General features: G+C 38.5%; 1 protein-coding gene and 1 pseudogene across 1 annotated transcript in view; both read left to right on the top strand.

The window, feature by feature from the left end:
• Positions 1-15,022, top strand: part of SPINK5 (serine peptidase inhibitor Kazal type 5) — a 271,657-nt gene that overhangs the window by 178,569 nt on the left and 78,066 nt on the right. The window lies entirely within an intron of this gene.
• Positions 14,084-14,639, top strand: LOC120239946 (annotated as a pseudogene).

Raw genomic sequence — 15,022 nt, 5'->3', positions numbered from 1 at the left:
ATGTCATAATTTATCATAAAAATAATGCGTCAAATGGGTGATCGAGACAATATGTGTATGCTAGAAGAGGTCAGTGGAGGGAGGGCTCCCAGGTGGACAGGAAGTCTACTCTACTTCAGTTTTAAGGTAGTGGCCAGATCCCCTGTTGATGTCCTGCACCCATAATACCATTGCATCATAAAAATTGGAAAGAAAACAAAGAATCAACTAATCCTACTCCTTCACTTCACAGAGTGGAAACTGAGACTCTGAGAGGGCAATTTTCCTAAAATCTAGCTTTTTTGATGATTAAATTAGTACTCATTTCTAAATGTATCTGGCTTTCAGATCAGCACTTCTTTCCTTTCCTACAAGCAGTTTTTTCTTCTTTTTTCCTGTAGGCTTTGTGCCCAATGCAGAGCCCAATGCAGAGCCTACTGGTACCAATACCTGAACTGAGGTCAGGAGTCAGGTGCTTAACTGACTAAGCCACACAGGCACCCCTCTACAGGCAATTCCTAAGTTGAGAGACCACTGAAATAATGAGCTCTCATGTTTATGTCACTGTTTGTATCCTGGCAATTTGAGTTGAGTTGAGTTGTCTGCCTTAAATGCTTTTTAGAACAAGGCAGGGTGGAAATAAATTAGCAAGTGAGCAGAAACAGACATGAGTAGTCCTGGATAAAATGACACTCTTTAAATCTAAGGAAATCCTATATGATGAATCACCCTTCATGTATTTCACATTATAATTTGACCTTGGAGAGTTTGATGGATATTAAACACAGTGTGATTTAATTCTTTAAAAGAGGGTGGGTGGAATCTGGGATGAAAATTAGAAGAGAATAATCATCTTATTGAATATCTTTTATTTGCTGATTATTGATCTAGATTTCATTTAATTTGAATTTTCACATTGTTCTATAAGATCAATATCATTTTTGACATAGAAACTCCCTGTTAGTGAAGAGCAGGTGTTCATACACCTGGGAAGGGAAGGAGGCAGGTGTATGTTCTCTCCTCTGCAATGGTTTGCTTTATACAGTCTCTAGATTGGGTGCACTCCTAGGTTTCTGTATCTGAAAATGGAAGTGGAATTACCGTTCTCGCTTAACTCCCACATTGGAACAAAGATATGAAGGTATGGGCTAAAGACATAGAAGCATTTTGAAAAATATCATACTGTTATTTTCCGTAGGGGAGTGGGATAACAGCCTGTTGAAAATTTACATTTGGAAGGCACCACAGTGTCTACAGCCATACCACCCTGAATGCACCCGATCTCATCTGGAAGGCACCACAATAGCAAAGTGTCTGTGGCCACACATTTCTAGGTTTGAAGGCAATTTCTGCCACTATCTAGTTTTGTAATTTGGGGTAAGATTCTGAGCCTCAGTTTCTAATTTTAAAATGGAGATAATAATGCCTCATAGGTTTAGGGGAAACATTAAGTCAAATGACAGGTGGAAAAAATTACATTCATTAGTTCTCTAAGTTCCAGGGAGAAAAGGTTTTACCCAAACTACTTCTAGGAACAGGAATATATCGTGAGGATAACATGTCATAATAAGAAAAAAGGATCCCAGAAGGAAAATGTGGCATATACATACAATGGAATATTATTTCATCAAGAAGGAAATCCTGCCACATGCTACAACATAGATGAAACTTGAGGACATTATGCTGAGTGAAACAGGACAGTTACAGAGGGATAAACACTGCATGAGTCCACTGATATGAGGTATCTGAGGTAGTCAAATTCATAGAAACATAAAGTAGATTGATGAGTGCTAGGGGTTAGGGGGTGGGGAGAAACAAGGAGTAGTTCAGTTGTTTTAGTCATGCAAGATGAGATAGTCCTAGAGATCTGTACAACATTATGCTTGTAGCTAACAATACTGTAGTGTACGCTTAAAAATGTTTTAAGAAGGTAAATCTCATGTTATATAGTTTCTAGCACAATGAAGAAACAAAGAAGAAAAGGATCACAGAGGAACCCTGGAAAGGCTTTGGTTCAAGATCAAAAGCAGTTCAAATAAATGATCCAATAGGAAAAACTGAGAATGTGCTTCAGTCACCTAAGACTTGTTCAAAGACAAGGTACTAGATTTTTAAAAAATATATTTTTTAATGTTTATTTATTTTTGAAAAAGAAAGAGACAGAGCATGAGCAGGGGAGGGGTAGAGAGAGAGGGAGACAGAGAATCAGAAGCAGGCTCCAGGCTCTGAGCTGTCAGCACAGAGCCTGACACAGGGGCTCAAACTCACAAGCCCTGATATCATGACCTGAGCCGAAGTCAGCTGCTTAACCAACTGAGCCACCATGGTGCCCCAGGATTTTTTTTGGTAAGATTTTGATATTTCATTATAGTCAGTACATAGTCATAAAGGGAATAATCAAGTGTGTTGGACTGCTGTGCCCATGCTTTGCTGTTTAGTAATCTTACAATTTTGAATTCTGTATTTTGTAGAGAGGTGTGTCAATGTATTTGCAATGCTTAGAACACCTGCCTTCATCTCTAGGAGTGATGGATTTTCTTCCCATCCCTTTCACTGCTTCTTCTGACTGCACTATCCTGCCCTCAGCTACTTTTCTATCTCTTACTTCTTTTTCCATTTATCAGTATGTTAATTTTCTCCCTATTACATTACTCATATTCCAGCGAAGGGTGCATTATTTAGCTAAAATAATATCCATCACCCCTATTATGCAGAAGTTCTTGTGCAAACTTTCCTCAGCCTATGGATTGACTGCCCTTGGACTATATACCCACCTTTGTCTGATTGGTAGCCGTGCCTCCTCATGGTGAAAGAAGAGCCTAGAGCTTCTCTTTCCTCAAAGAAATCAGGTGGGGCAATTTTTCGTAGATAGGTCAGGCATCATGGAGGCCAAAATTACTATTAATGTCATTATTTGAAATTAGAAGCTATTTGGTCTATTCTCAATATGGCATAAATGAGTAATCTGTGTTCTAACAGGACAGGGCAGTTTGCCCTAGGCCAGATAAGTTGTAATTAGTAGCCAAGGTTATAGTTTGTGTCTCTAGATTTCCACTTCCAGTGTTTCTCCTATACCAGGTACTATCATTGTGATAATGAGCATTAGTAAAGAAAACTAGCATATGGCAACTTTTTCTTAGCAGAACTAATCTGTTATCGCGCTTGTCATAGTAAATGTTATCACCACCGAATGTTTGGAGAGATAGCAACAGGTATCAATAGATGCCGACATATAAAATACAGGTACATTTAAAAACCACAAGCTTGCAGTATTCTTTTTAAATAACTTTCATAATTTTTCATTTTACTTTTTGCAAAATACTCTTTATAAAGCTTGGCTTATTTCCAGTATAATTGTTTATTCAATTCCATTTCTAAATGTCATTTGTGTTACTTTTGGCCAAGTTTTTAGTAGTTCTTCCTTATTGATCATATGTAAATGATAATCATTTCCACTGATTACATTATCTGACTTACAAAGATATATCAGCTTACTGTTAAATTTGCATGTCAAAATTTGTACATACTCAGCAAATATTTAAAGCAGAGTAGTTAATCAAGATGTTTATTTTAATAGAACATTAACCCAGCACAAAGACTTTCTATAAAGAAAATATTTGCTATTTTTTTAATGTTTTTTATTTATTTCTGAGAAAGAGAGAGAGAAAGAGACAGCGTGAGCAGGGGAGGGTCAGAGAAAGAGGGAGATACAGAATCTGAAACAGGCTCCAGGCTCTGAGCTGGCTGGCAGCACAGAGCCCGATGAGGGGCTCAAACCCACAAACCATGAGATCATGACCTGAGCCGTAGTCGGACGCTTAACCAACTGAGCCACCCAGGCGCCCCAAATATTTGCTATTTTAAAATATCAGTAGAAAAAGCCATGAGAAATAAAACAAAATGAGACTCAACATTTAGGTATTGTGCCCTTTACATTTTGGTCCCAATATCTTATTCTAACTGTATCTACCACTATTTTCATTTACCTTTTATTACAGTCTAAACTCCACAATATCACTTTTCCTCCAAATATACTTCTCCTGAACCTCACCTGCATGTCTCTGTGTTTCAGATCACTCTTCTCTCAGGCTTTTGTCAAGTTTCAAGTCTTTTATAAATCTTTCCTTAATGTTTCAGCTGATTGTAAACTTTCTCATTCCAAACTCACATGGCACTTCATCCTTTGGTAGTTACACTGTTTATTTCAAAGTAGAGCTATGTTGGAGATTAACCTTATCCACCCTATCAGATTAGAAGATCCTTGAGGGCAAGGTTTATAGCTAATGCATCTTTAGTAACTTCCACAGACTTTGAAATTGATGATCAGTAATGACTCAGCAAATCAGTGAACGAATAATTTTAGTTTATATGCTGCCAAAGTGAGCACAAATAAGGAACCATCTTAATAGAAATAATGAAAAGTGGACTTTAAAAATGAAAGAGGGGGTGTCTGGGTGGCTCAGTCAGTTGAGTGCTGACTTCAGCTCAGGTCATGATCTCTCAGTTCAAGCCCCATGTCAGGTTCTGTGCTGACAACTCACAGCCTGGAGCCTGCTTCTATTTCTGTGTCTCCCTCTCTCTCTGTTCCTCCTCTACTTGCACTCTGTCTCTTTCTCTCTCTCAAAAGTAAATAAAGATTTAAAAAATTTAATGAAGAAAGAGGGTAGCAAATCAGTAATGTGTTCAGTGGTAAAAGATATAATTCTTCATAACATGAGAAATATTCAACTGATACAAGATTCAACATACTCAGAGCAATTGAGTGTAAGGGAAAATACAGCAGGGAGAAATAGCCACACTTTTCATCACTATGATTTTCAAATGGTTTATATCCTTTTCCTCTTTCATTTTGATCAATAAGTATGTACATAACTTCTTTGCATGGAGTCCCTGTACTAGATACTAGATACACACTGGTGATTTAATCTCTATGTACTTTTTTAAAGTTTATTTATTTTGAGAAAGAGAGGAAGAGAGGGAACAGCAGAAAGAAAGAGCGAGAGACAGAATGCCAAGCAGACTCTATGCTGTCAGTGCAGAGCCCAATGCAGGGCTTGAACTCACAAATCATGAGATCATGACCTGAGTTGAAATCAAGGGTCAGATGCTTAACTGACTGAGCCATACAGGAACCCCCTCTCTGTGCACTTTTTGTGATGAGCACTGGGTGATGTGTGGAAGTGCTGACTCACCATATTGTACACCCAAAACTAGTATTATGCTGTATGTTAACTAACTGGAATTTAAATAAAAACCAAAAATATAGGAAATAATAAAGGTAGCTGCTGGGTGAGGCACCCTGGTCCTCCCCTTTCCACATGAAAACAAAATACTTTTATTTGTTATGTATGTTATGGTTACATTCACAATCTTATTTGAACAAATTTTATTGCTTAAGCATTAAATTCAATATAGCAAAGACAGAAACATTGTAAGCCCCAGAGAAAGAACAGAAGACACATAAGAAAGTTCTAAAGGAGCAGGAAGAGAAGAAGTTAAGAAAGCAGTCTTGGAGGGGAAATTTGAGATAGGCCATGGTTATAAAGTGAAGAGAGTCAGAAATACAAATAAACTTTTAGAATGTGACCAATTGTGAATGCCTATGTAGCTTGGTGAAGTTCCAGCAAAGGTAAGAAGCCACTCAAAGAATATCCTTGGAAATTAAATCTCAGAGGAGGTCAGCTGTAGTGATGCTAATGACAAAATAATGATTGGAAGTCATGCAGGAAAGGGATAGAAAGAAGGCTAAAGTAAATCTCCAGTGTTCTACATCTTCTCTTGAAAGTATCTCTTAAGTAAGCCATCTATCTCTGGCCAAGATGGGTTATTGATGGGTTCAGGATTTGTGTACACATTCTGCACTCAGCTGAAGATACAATTATTAAAATCAGAAATCAGAAACTGGCCAATCTAGTAAATCAGTAAAAAATCAATACTTGGCTTTTGTAACAGTACCCTTAAACCCTCTGTGGGTCACAGCAGAATCCCTTGTTCCAGAAACAACTGTCTAATCACCAGGATAATTAATAAAACTTTGAAGCTAATTCTGGCTAGGTCTGAAGCTATTGGCATGTCGGCCTGGGTAACTCTTTGTTGGGGGCCAGAAGTGCTGTCATGTGTACTGTGGCATGTTTAACAGCATCCCTGGCCACTATCCACCAGTGCCATAGAGCATCCCTAATTATAACAACTAAAACTATCTCCAGACATCGGTAAATGTCCCCAGGTTGTGTGTGGAGTGGGGACAAAAATTGCCTCCAGTTAAGATAGAGTAAAGCTAATAAATTTATTGTCTAGAGTATAAACACATTACATAAAATTCTATGTAAAGATGAGTCTGAGTTTATGCCCCAAAATATAGGATGATGAAAGAAGTCTCAATCCACAAATCAGACATGAGTAGGTGATTGAAAAAGTGGTGTGGGAGAAAGCACATGGGGCGGAAAGTTGGGAGACGTGGAATGAGTTTCAGCTTTGCTACTCTCTAGCTGTCTATCCTTGAATCTATGGCTTCCCCTCATCAGCCCTACTGATAAAATGAAGACATTGGAATATACTAGAATATACCAAGACCCATTCCAGTTCAAAGACTATGATAAGTTTGTGACATTCAAAAATGTTCACCTAGTTCTTTGGCTATTGAATTCTCATATAGACTGTGCACTCAAGAGGGTTGAGTGTATTTTCTAGTCAAGGCTTAACCTGGCAGGTTTCCCCTTTTTGTTTTGTTTTGTTGTTGTTGTTGTTGTTGTTTTCTTTTCTAGCAGGGCTCAATGCTATATCTACCCTCGCTGTTTAATTCTATGAGAAATGGAAGGAAAAATTGCTGGCAAAGGCATCTATTTTGCAATATTCTTTTTTTTTCTTTCTTTCTAGCAGTTTTGCTTATGCAAGCATTTTTTGCTGAGCTAAGAAATGTAATCCCAATGGGCAAGGAATCAAGGGCGGTCTTCCCTGGGAAACATAGAGCCCAGTTCTCTCCATTGGCCTCTCTTCCCTGAAAACAAACGTCAGAGGATATTCTGCATTTCCGCCATAAGTAGGCTGCCATTTTCCATTGCATCACAACTTGAAGATGAGAGATTACTGTGACTCCCAAGAGTTGTTTTCAGAGCACACCACTTAATTAGGTGACAGACAACTGGGTGGAGTGATACTTTATTATTCTAGATGTCTCCACACCCACAGTGGATTTGGCCTGGTGCCACTGCCAGCCACCCTCAGAGCAGTGGCATCTTACTATTGCAGCCACACCCAGATGACAACAAATTGTATTTTTTACGAACTTTAATTAAAATTGCATGTATTAATCTAAGGGGGGAAAAAAGAGTGTCAGCTCTTCTTTTCCTCATTCCTCACTACCCTTGTTTTAAGATTTTGAGATGTAGTGAGTTAGCCTTATAAATGAATATGCCTGATAAATATAAGAGTTGAGGCAGCTTGAGGCATAGAATACCAATATAGACCAAGAACAGCAATGAGCTTAGGCTTAGCACCTTACAGCTCATGGGGTACTTCCACTCTTATTGTTTAATTTTATCTTCACGACAAAACTGATTTGTAGATGGCAGTATTAGGTGTATGTCTTAAATGAGAAAATGGGCTAAGAGATGTAAATAAATTGGTTTAAAATCACACAGGTAACTAAAGGACCCATTTTTTTTGCTCCAAATCTTACGCTTTTTTCACAGCTATTCTCTAAGTGACTTAATGGTAGGATGTTTTAGTCAAAGGGTCATCATTTAAGTCACTATTTACTAAATGCTGCTATTTTCCCGGCATTGCTGCTTTTGAAGACTGTATTTTTTAAAAATTGTTTATTTAGTAGGCTTTATTTTTTAGAGATGTTTTAGATTCACAGCAGAACTGTGTGGAAGGTACAGAGATTTCCCATTTACATCTTACATCATGCATGCATGGCCTCCCCATTATCAAAATCCCCACCCATGGTACATTTATTACAATCGATGGACCCATCTTGACACATCATTATCACCCAGAGTCCATGGTTTACTTTAGGGTTCACTCTTGGCATGGTAGATTCAAAAGGTTTGGACAAATGTTTAATAATACATGTCTACCGGGGTGCCTGGGTGGCTTAGTCGGTTAAGCGTCCGACTTTCGCTTAGGTCATGATCTCGCGGTTCGTGGGTTCGAGCCCCGCGTCGGGCTCTGTGCTGACTGCCAGCTCAGAGCCTGGAGCCTATTTCAGAGTCCGTGTCTCCCTCTCTCTCTGACCCTCCCCTGCTCACGCTGTCTCTCTCTCTCCTAGAAATAAATAAAAAAATATTAAAAGTATATATATATGTCTACCTTTGTAGTATTGTACAGAGTAGTTTTACTATCTTGAATATCCTGTCTGAACGCAATGTTTTTATTACATTGGCTGATATACTTGATTAGTAAAATTTAATTAGTCTACCTTCTTTTTGTTCCTTTTGTCAATTTTCCGATGTGCCTCACCTCATGAGTAATTTAGGAATTTAATCCATGTTCACAGTCTCACTGCAGCTAAAAGTGAGGACTGGAATTAAAATGCAGACTCCCAAATTCCACATTAAGTACTATTTGACTATATTCATGAACTTGCTAATGAGTTAAAGGCTGAAGAGGGACTCATAACAGTAGGAAAAGGCATTTCCCCCACTGCCATCCCCAGACAGATAATGAAACATTTCCTCTCTTTTATAAGGGAAAAATATTTGAAAATGTAAGAGCTTAAAATGAGCTGTTTCATTTTCTGACCTATTTGAAGAGGTGTCACTTTTTCATGTTTCAAATGACCTGTCAGTCCATCCAGCCACGTGTAGCTATTGTTCATTGAGGGTGACCCAATTCCTTGCAAAGGCCTCACCACCTGGAGTGCAATAAGCTGTCCAGAGGAAGGGGACTTATAGGAAATGACTTGTCTACCCTAGTTTGTGCCCTTAAAATTAGGCACTGGTTTTTGGCACTTTGCATACAATATTTAATACTTTTAAAGACCAAGAATCGGATTTCCCCTCCATGATCTCTAATTCAATCTTGTCAACAGGCTAGCAAGAAGACATTTCTAATAATATCTAACTCTCCATACACCAGGAATCATCTAAAATCTTTACGTGAATTATCTCCTGTAATCCTCATGGCAATCACTATTACAATTTTGAGTTTAGCAGTGAAGAAACTGTGACAGGGAGTTTCAGTAAATTGTCCCTGGTCACATATCAAAAAAACCAGTTTCTGAATCCAAGTAGCACTGCTACAAAGTCAAACACTTAACTTCAAAGTTTTATGTACTTTTGGCTCTCAAGTAGTCTTCACTATGTAACTTACACTTACCAATATAATAGTTGGCTTTAGCTTTTTCACATAATCATCTCAATCTTCTTAACAATGCTGTCAAATGGATGATACTCTTATCATGGTTTGCCTGAGTCAAAATGCTAGCAAGTTACACATTTCCAAAAATCACAGGTCTTCTATGATGCACTTTAGAGAACTGATCTTCCCTAACCAGACATTATCTGACCCCACCTGTAGGGGTTTCTATAAAATGGGGATGCTAACAATACTATATGTCTAACCTACTCAACAGGTTGATAATGAGGCTCAAATGAAAATAAGTATTTTAGTTTAGTTTAGTTTTTTTCTTAAATAGTTTATTGTCAAGTTGGTTTCCATAGAACACCCAGTGCTCATCCCAACAGGTGCCCTCCTCCATTCCCATTACCCCGTTCTCCTCCCTCCCCATCAGCCCTTGGTTTGTTCTTGACATTCAAGAGTCTCTCATGGTTTGCCTCCCTCCCTCTCCCCAACTATTTTTCCCCTTCTCCTCCCCCATGGTCCTTCGTTAAGTTCCTCCTAATCCACCTATATGTGCAAACATACGGTATCTGTTCTTCTCTGCCTGACTTATTTCACTCAACATAACACCCTCAAGTTCCATCCATGTTGCTACAAATGGCCAGATTTCATTCTTTCTCATTGCCGAGAATATGTATTAAAACACCGTTTTGTACTCTACATTTTCTCCTCTTTTTCTTTTTCTTTTTTTTAATTCTTTTTTACTTTTAAGTAATTTTTATGCCCAATGTGGGGCTCATACTCATGGCCCTGAGATCAAGAGTTGCATGCTCAAAAAAAAAAAAGTTGCATGCTCTACTGACTAGGCAGTCGGTTACCCCTTTCCTCCTGTTCTATCCTAATATCACTGAATTAGTATTTAGATCTATCAAATATGAGAGTGAAAAAAATTCAGAATAAAAGTCAAGAGACATGAGTTCCTTTCACAACTCTTTGTCTAATAGATTTGAGGAAAAATCATTCAATCATGCTGATTTTCAGTTTTACTAACCGTGAAATGGAAATAACAAATTATCTGCCTACTTTAAAGGGTAAATATAAGGATCAGATGTATAAAATATAAACAGCATACATATATTTCTATATATTGTGTACAAATTGGTATTGTACATTATTCTATGAATACTATTATTCTGGAATAAAATTTACACATAAGTACAGTATAGTAATAAGGTGAATACCTTTAGGGGCACCCGGGTGGCTTAGTCGGTTAAGCGTCCGACTTTCGCTCAGGTCATGACCTCGCGGTTCGTGGGTTCGAGCCCCGCGTCGGGCTCTGTGCTGACTGCCAGCTCAGAGCCTGGAGCCTGCTTCAGATTCTGTGTCTCCCTCTCTCTCTGACCCTCCCCTGCTCACGCTGTCTCTCTCTCTCCTAGAAATAAATAAAATATTAAAAAAAAAAAGGTGAATACCTTTATTAATGTTAGTAACTGCATAGAGTTCTTAAATAATTTCCTGTACACTTTAAAAACACTTCTCCCAGGGGCACCTGGGTGGCTCAGTTGGTTAAGCATCCAGCTTTGGCTGAGGTCATGATCTCATGGTTTGTGGGTTCAAGTCTCATGTTGGGCTCCGTACGGTTAGCTCAGAGCCTGGGGCCTGCTTCGGGTTCTGTGTCTCCCTCTCTCTGCCCCTCCTCTGCTCGTGCTCTGTCTCTTTTTCTCTCAAAATTAAATAAACATTAAAAAAATTAAAAACAAAACAAAACAATACACTTCTCCCAGAAGCATAAGTAGTATTTTCTAAGAGTGAGAGAAAAAATAACTGCTATCTTACTCTGTAGACTAAAGCTAGTTATTGCATTTTCCAAGGGTGTTCATGTGGTTGGCAAATAAATGTCTACCACTTACAGCTCGTCACTCAGAAGTATTAAATTACTTTTAAGGAAAAATATTTTCTTAACTAGATTAATTCTTTAGTAAAGAACGTAAATACACTAATATCACTTGATATTACTCAAAATAAACCAAAAAACCCACTAGATTCAAAACCACTTCCATATTCAATTTTAATTCAAGTTCCTGCCTAGCCATTAGATAAGTAACTAGTGACAGAGTAAAAACTGAAAATGTCAGATAAACAAAATTACCAGAGCAAAACTTAGGTTCTCATAATTATTTAAGGAATCATTCTGACAGTCTGAATTTTTCAAATAAGTGAATTTATATATCTATAATCCCAGATCATTTTTTTTAATTTTTAATTTTTTTTTAAATATTTGTTGTGTTCACGTGGGAGTATAATGTACTCTACTGGAATACCATAGCACCTCACTTTGGACTCACATTTTTAACTTTTTAAATCATTTTAGGCATTTGGTCCCATACCTGAGAACTCTCTGATTTCATGCTTACTATTCATTCCTTTATTGCTTTTTTCTGTCTAATGAATCAATATTGTGACATGACACAATCAGTGTGTTACTTGATTGAATGAAATTTTTAAGTCTTAAGACCTAGATATGACTCTCAGCTTAACCACCTACAAGCCAGGTGTCTCGGTGTAACTCACTGTACACATGCTTCACTGGTGTTTCTCTGCATGTCCAAATCTCTTTGTATAAGGACACCAGTCAGTTTGGATCAGGACGCAACCCTAATGACTTTATTTTAACTTAATCACCTCTTTAAAGGACCTATCTCCAAATGTAGTCACATTCTGAGGTACTGGGTGTTAAGGCTTCACATGTGAATTTTGGAGGGACACAACTGAGCCCATAACAATGAATGTCTGAGATAAGTTAATTACAGGTGTAGGTAAGGTGGTCTTTACAGTGTGTGGTATTGCAGTACGTGGGCTTTGGAGTTTGACTGCCTTTATTTGTAATGACCGTTACCAGTTGCAAAAGATACTGCTTATAGGCTCTAGGACCTTGGGAAAGTTACAGGATTTTATCAAACCTCAGTTTCTTTACTTGTAAAAAAAAGAACAAAATAATTTCCTTTTAGGTTTTCTGTTATACCTATCAGTGCACAGTAAATGCTAGCAAATTTTATATTTCTTTACAAATAATTTTATGCAGATATATAAATCAAAAAACACACAGATTATCTTTTCCAAATTTTGCTTATAAATATAGCAATTTTGTTCTTGCTTACTATACACACAGACACATATAAATATTTCACCTATAAAGCACACAATACTCTTTCAACAAAATTCATGAAACTAGCTACTTCAATGTTAACTCACTGTGATTTTTTTTCCCCCAAGGACCATAGCTCTGCAAACTTCTGTTTCCTAGTGTCAGAATGAATCCTAGGAGACACTTCAGAGTGTACTGAATTTCCAGGTGACAGACAGTGTGGAATCATGGAGCAGAGTTTCCAGTAGCATCGACTGTAGGGATATTGTATTTTAGAACAAATATAACCCAACATGTAAAACTTAATCTAGTTAATAATTAGATATTGAAACTTTCCTGTTTTTCTAAACCTAATCTAATAAAAGCAACAATGATATCTATAAATAGCAGAGTCTGTAATCAAACATGCCCATTCCATCTTGTTCTTTGATAAAATGAGATACTTACCTCTATAGTTTCTAAAGCTTTTTAGACAAACAGAAAGGAATTTCCAGAGAGAATGAAGTTAGCTGCTAAAGTAACAGCGCAAGATACAAAGGTGTGTGAAGGCTGTTTTCCAATTAGCGTCTTTCAAAAAAGAGAATACAGACAGAAATGTTAAATTAATGGGGAAAAATATGATAATTATAGGAAAGGAATTTAAGGATAAGAAAATAAAACATACATTACTTCATCGTCTACGATGAAGGCATATACTTTACAGTCATGATCACAACATGCTTCTTTTTGCTCGTTTTGTGTGTGTATGTGTGCGATTGTATGAGTGTGTGACAGCAGGCATGAGAAGAAAGAACTCAATTAGCAGTAGCATGCTGTCCCCAGTTTACAGCATTATAATGTCTAGATTCTCACTGAAGTCCCTGAAAGGCTCCGGGAGAGCCTTATTGGGTGTATAAAGTGAGAAAGTGGCAAGCCTGGGATTACTCTCCAAGCTAGTTCCTGCTCTGCGGTTCATTCATGGTACCATCTGGGGCAGGTAAGAAAAGGACAATAACATGTACTTTGCTGCCTCACGTCATTGCATATACAAATCAAGACAGCTAATAATGGCAGATTTTTTTGAAAGTGCAGAGGTGATTTTATCGTAAGAGACTATAGTTATTTATTAAAGTATTGTGATCATCAAGGATATCTCTAGAAAGAAAAAGAGAACATTTGAACCACAGTCTGGTGACTTTGGATTTTGGAAATAAATTTGGTCTTTAGCAACACGATTGGTCTACAAAACCTCGTTTACTTTTATAGTTATCTCTTTCCTCTGTGTCAATATCCTGGGATGTGAATTCAGATTCTGGGCCACTTGATACCTGCTTTGAATTGTAAAGTTTATACTTCTTGTACTCTAGCTCCATTCCTTTTTCATGAGAGGAAAAAAGGTTCTACGTGTTTCATGAATAATTTAAAAAGTGAAGCAAAAAAAGATGGAGTTTGGAATTTAAGGAAAAGTACGCATGCTCTCTGCCTCTTGTGCCTGCGCAGAACCTGCTCCGTGTGCGCGGGACGGGGCGGCGGGGGAGGGGGGAAAGGGCAGAGACGGGGCGGGCTTGAGGAGCTAGAGGACAGGCGGGCCTGCCAGTCCTCGAAGCTCTGTGTGTCAGTCCCCAAAGCCCTGCAAGCCTAGAAGGGGAGGTTGAACCCGTCCAGAATCCCAGCAGGGCAAGAAAAGAAGGGGAAATGGCAACATGGAAAAAACTCTACAGTGAAAAGGAAGGAAAGCTGGAAAGCGAGACTAAAGCCAGAAGATGAAGCAGGGCCTGAAGTTGAAGGAAAATCTGACGAGGAAGGAAAATCCGACGAGGAAGGAAAGCCTCAAGTGAAGGGGGAAGCCAGGGCATGCGGGAAGGTTCTAGAATGAGAGACACCCAGAAGATGAGGGAGAGAAAAGCAGGGCAAGTCCAAAAATGAGGGAAGACCATAAAGTGAGAGCAAGCCAGAATCCCAGGCAAATCCTGAGAGTGAGCCATGGGATGCAGAAACATGCCCCGCTGAAGATGACATGCCCAGGAAAGCAAAAAGAAAAACAGGGGGACAGACGATTCCCCCAAGGATTATCAGGAGGACTTACAGGAAGGGCACTCGGGCAGTATGAGGATATGTCAAGGGCTCAGGAAGAGCTAAGGAAAAAACAGAAAATGGCTAGTTTACATTGGATGCAAAGATACGTACCAGATCCATTCTCCCCAGGGGGACCATGGGTGTCAGGAGAGTGAGGGGTGGAAGTAGCAGCTAAATGGGCTTCCATGATATCCCGTATCTCTAATGCCTTTGGTCTTAAATTCTGATTTCTCTGATGAAAATATTGCTGACTCTGCTTTCCCTAGCAGGCATTTGCCATACTATGTGCTCTAACATTAAGCTGATACTTTGCTTTAGGTATCTCTCTTGTTACCAGCAGCCTTTTGCTCCAACTGCAGTGTTCTCCATCAGTAGGACATTTTCACTCATGTGCATGGAAGAGATGTTCACGATACATTGCAAAATAACTGAAGAGAAAACAGTTTTCAGAACCAAACACACACACACACACACACACACACACACAAGTACTCCGATACCCCAAACCCCAGTTTTCTAAAACCTCAGTCCCATTCATTTGAATTGAAATGTTGTGGT

The sequence above is a fragment of the Hyaena hyaena genome, unplaced genomic scaffold (genome assembly GCF_003009895.1).
Source record: "Hyaena hyaena isolate Hyena2069 unplaced genomic scaffold, ASM300989v1 scaffold_241, whole genome shotgun sequence".
NCBI lineage: Eukaryota > Metazoa > Chordata > Mammalia > Carnivora > Hyaenidae > Hyaena > Hyaena hyaena.
The sequence above is the reverse complement of the archived record's forward strand: the minus strand, read 5'-3'. Positions and strand labels throughout refer to the sequence as shown.